Source organism: Aptenodytes forsteri, unplaced genomic scaffold (assembly GCF_000699145.1).
Source record: "Aptenodytes forsteri isolate BGI_AS27 unplaced genomic scaffold, ASM69914v1 Scaffold278, whole genome shotgun sequence".
NCBI lineage: Eukaryota > Metazoa > Chordata > Aves > Sphenisciformes > Spheniscidae > Aptenodytes > Aptenodytes forsteri.
The window spans coordinates 2,261,215-2,266,207 of record NW_008795907.1 but is presented as its reverse complement, the minus strand read 5'-3'; positions in this window follow the sequence as shown (position 1 = coordinate 2,266,207).

Here is a 4,993-nt window from a genome sequence, read left to right as displayed (position 1 = left end):
CCCTGTCCTCCACGTGCCTTAGCATAGCTTCCAGGAGGATCTGTTCCATGATGTTCCCAGGCACAGAGGTGAGACTGACTGGCCTGTAGTTCCCCGGGTCTTCCTTTTTTCCCTTTTTAAAAATGGGGGTTATGTTTCCCCTTTTCCAGTCAGTGGGAACTTCACCGGACTGCCACGACTTCTCAAATATGATGGATAGTGGCTTAGCAACTTCATCCACCAGTTCATTCAACCTTGCCTCAGGAGCTGATCAAACTCAAACGTTACTTACTTTTTTGTTTTTATTGTGTCCTCTGAGAACCCCTGCCTGCCACCTGGCCTCCTACTGCACAGACATGAGCAGAACTGAAGATGCAGTGGAGGCACCAGGCATGACAGTGGGGGAGTGAACTGATGCCTGTGGATTTGCCACTTGGTGTTAGTTATTCCCTTAAGCTGCGAGGCAAAAAGCTTGCTGGATAATGGGAAAGTAAGCTTAGCTGGGAGAGCGAGGATCATCTCTGAAACACCTGCATGTCTGAATAACACTTTCAGAAGAGTTGGTCAGAATAGGAGTTTTCCTGCAAGAAATACTCGTAAAATTCTCATCTTTGTCTACTTTGTACTGGACACTTGTTTCCAGTTTTGGGGTGGGGGAAGAGGAAAGAAATTGCTGTACTTCATTGTAAGTGGTCAGCACAAGAGTGAAAGCTCCTGCTTGAAAATGCAGGCGAGGTCCTCATGAGAGCTGTCCTTTGAAAACTTTCCACAGAAAAGAACAGGGATTAGCTCTGGTCTGAATACTAACTCAGTCAGCTTTAGTAAACAAAGTACTCTTTCATCTGCAGTGAGGTCCCAACTAAAGTGCACTTGCAACTGTTTATACCAGTGGTGTTTAGGACCTCACCATCAGTTCAGCACAGGGACAGGACACTTCCCTTCCCAGGAATTGCCTCACCACGTCTCATTAACTCAGGTTTACTGGGATTTGATCAAACCATAATCTCACCTTCCTGCCCACAGTGCCTTACTGTCTTTAATAGAAACAATCAAATGCAGCTCTGAGCTTCTCATTTTCCCCATGCACCACCAAAATATAGTGCAGTGTGCTGCAACATCTGTAGGTGATTCCATGCACGAAGGAGTATATTGATGCCTCTGCAAAATACTAGACTGGGGTCACTTCTGAAGCATTTGGTAATACTTCTGTTGAAGGGAGAAGCAGACTTTTGTTTACAGCACAGGCATTTCCTTTACTTAAAATGGATCTTTGAGAGCCTTTATTAGCTGTAAAACCAGGGTGCAAGCTGGCATGTGGATTCATTAGTGTTCTGCTCATTTACACTGGCGCAGATTTTGGCCTGTTTTCTTGCACCATGTATAGGCAAATCCAGCAAGTTTGGAGGATTCCCCCACTTCCCTCCCAAATGACTAATACATTGTTGGGAGCTTTGTGTTTTTACAAAACTGCTGGCCTGTCCAACAACACAAGCACTTGAAGATGCACAGTGTGCACGCCATTCAGGTCAATGCAGTTATTTCCATGCCTAAAGTTAAGCACACCGACTGCTTGGGCCAGCACACTGACAGAGCTGGAATAATGGAAATATTTCTGGATTTCTTTGTGGTGAGGACAAAGAAAGCACCAAAAATGTTTGCTCTGCTAAATTGACATATGTTTGCCTATCCCAGAAAGTAGTGCTTTGCATGGGTTGAATTTAGGTGATGTTTTCTATTGCAATTACATAAGGAAAACACATCCTAGCCTGGCTAATCATAGGTGTATAGTTTTAACAGCAATTAGTTCCACTGATAGGTTATCTGAACAGCTGCCAGAGATATTGATCAGGAAAAAAGCTGTTTGGAATACTGACATCTGAAACAATTGGTTTTAAAACAGTCAGAAATACAGCTATTGATTGACTGAAGGGGATTCTTCTGGCCTGTAAGTGTACCATTTTGCTTTCTTAACTCAGCAGGATGCTATGGTGTGAACTTTGAGAATAATCTTTAAAGAAAGTTTTAAGAAAAAATGCAGCAGGGGTGACTGAACATCTTTCAGAGCAAATTATGGAGGAGTATAGGACGCCAGGGTTATTGTCCTGATTATTTCTCAGCCATCCAAATCTGAGATTGAAAACATTACCTTGATTTAATCAGGAAGATGTAAAAAGGGCCATTGTTCAGAATCTGTCTGGAAAGTCCATATGCACATCACTTTCCTGGGAATAGGAACTTTCCTGGGACTAGGAGATAGCTAAGTCATATTTGCAAACTGAGGAACGTGGAAATTGAAAGTGGTTTGAGCTGATTGAGAAATCAGTACTAGGATTTGTTCTAGAACTAGGCAAACAGTCCTATGCTGATGGGACGGATTTTACCTGGATGTGTTTTCTTCAGACCTCTGATTATCTGCCTTAACTCATGCCTGCACAGAGGGATGGCACATGGCGTTACACTGAACCTCCACATCAGGAGACGTTTCAGGTAGTGAAATGGTTGACTTCAGTATTTTTCTGAGTAGTTAAAGAACAAATGTCTCTCTCTGTTTTCCCCTTCTTTGTCAGCCAGTCATGGCAAAAAAAACCAAATTTAAAGTACAATCTGTAAAGAGTCAGGATCCAGACATTAAATTAATGTATTCAGAGTCCGTCTGTTATCATGCATGGTCTGATATGCACGACACAGTTGTGTTTCCATCTGCTGAACTAGGCAGTTGTTTGAAAGATGGTAACAAAAGTTATATGTTGATGATGTTTATGTTGCTATGAATTGAAGATAGACAGTTTCTAAACTGATCTCTCCTGTCTGTATAGCTAGAATGAGCTTGAAATGGGGAAACCGAAATTTAACATTTCCTTTTAAAAATCTCCATCCAAAGAGAATTGTGTTTCCTTCCCTTTCCTTTCCCCACTTCGGAATAATGTACAGTCTTTGTTTGCCTGCATCAGGCAGAGGTTGCATACAGTGGGTCTTCCTAGGGCTGGGGCTTCTGGGGAGGGCTGGGTTTGCTGTGTGCATGCAAGGTGGCTGAGCTGAGCTTCCTTTGGATAAGAGAGAGTTAAAATATCTTCCAGCCATTATGTCGTTGTCCTGGTTTTGGCTGGGATATTCTTCCTAGTAGCTGGCATAGGGCTGTGTTTTGGATTTAGGATGAGAATAATGTTGATGACACACTGATGTTTTAGTTGTTGCTAAGTAGTGCTCACACTAGTCAAGGACTTTTCAGCTTCCCATGCTCAACTGGCCATATTGACATTCCATACCATGTGACGTCATGCTCAGTACATAAACTGTGGAAAGCTGGCTGGGGGGGCCGCTGCTCGGGGACTGGCTGGGCATCGGTCGGCGGGTGGTAAGCAATTGCACTGTGCATCACTTGCTTTGTGTAATCCTTTATTATTATTGTTATTACTGTTTTATTTTATTTCAATTATTAAACTGTTCTTATCTCAACCCACAAGTTTTCTCACTTTTACTCTTCTGATTCTCTCTCCCATCCCACTGTGAGGGGGAGAGTGAGCAAGCGGCTGTGTGGTGCTCAGTTGCTGGCTGAGGTTAAACCATGACAGTCCTATATTCTGTGTGTAAAGAAACATGATGCTGTTCTTGGATTACCAGGCCTTACTCTCTGTATTCTAGGCTGTTTCTTATTTAAACACTGTTAATTGTTGTTGTTTATGATCATATCAAAGGTCTCTGGAAAAGTCAACCGAGACTGATATCCCTGTACCCTCAGTGCACGCACAGAGCAGAACAGCTTACAGCTTTTCATGAACTTGTCCGTTTCTTTCATGTCACTATCTCTCTTTTGGGAATGAGAGAAGTGAGATGTGACAATGTAAAGTGGCTTTTTCCAATACTGCACAAACTGCCTGTGACAGAACTGGGAAAACTGACCCAGAACACCCCGGTCCTAGGCCAGGGCTGTTGGCCCATCCTCCTGCGTTAAAGCGCAGGCTGGGAAAACCCAGATTCCAGAGCCCCGCTAAGTGTATCGCCGGCTTTCATTCATCTTACGCACTCAGCTAGCAACCCCTGCAAGGCTGTATAAGACTGAAGCCAGTCTCTTTCCAGCATAGTAGGAACACTCCTGTTTGGGGGGCTGAAGCTTTCCAAGCGTGGTAGCTGCCCGGAAGTTAGACTTTGGTTAGTGCAAAGCCAGTTCATCTGCTAGCTTGGCAGAACAAGGAGGAGAACCAAAATACCCCCTCCACTTTCAGCAAAAGAAAAATCCTGTGACTTTATCATAAACAGCTCTTCAGCTGAAGCAGCTAGGGATTTGAGCATGGAAATTTGGCATGGAAATAGCCTTTCATTACAACCATGTCTCTGAGCATTCCCGTGAAAAACTGGTTTTGATCAGCAGCAGACTTGGAAAGTATTGCCTTGTAGAGATTGCAACCCTGCCTGCAAATTGCAAACCTGCAGGGTTTTTTTGCTACCCATGAATATGATCGTTATCATTATCCCAGACTATTATTTGCAGGGCAGGAGTGCTTCAGAGCTCCTGTGAGGCCTGAGACAACACTGATAAACCCATTTATAAACGGGGAAGAGAAATGCTGCGGCTTCCCTGCAGGATTGTGCAGCTGTGCTGCTGAGGGGGGAGTGAAGGGCAGACTCTAGCGGGATGGAGGGGAGGTGCGTCGGTGGGGGCAGCTGCGTACTGGCAGGATTTCCAAGGAAGCCTTTGTTTCCTGGTGAAATTTGAAATTGGCTTCCCAGAGGCCCTTCCCCGTGGGCCGTCTGGGTTGTGCTGGTGCCGGCTGCGTGGGGCTGCATCCCAGCGCAGGAGGCTGTGGGCCAGTCTTGCCCTGCCGCCAGTGGTGGCTGCTAGTGGGGTTCCCTGGGTCGGCCATCAAAGTTTTATAACTGAAAAAAGAAATCTGTGTCTTGGGGTTGTTTTAATAATCCGAGTCTGTCAGCGTGCGTTGGTGCTCCCGCAGGAACGGAGGAGGGCAGGTGGGTGCGGCTGCCCGGGTGACCGTGGATGGGAAGCGGGGAGGATGCG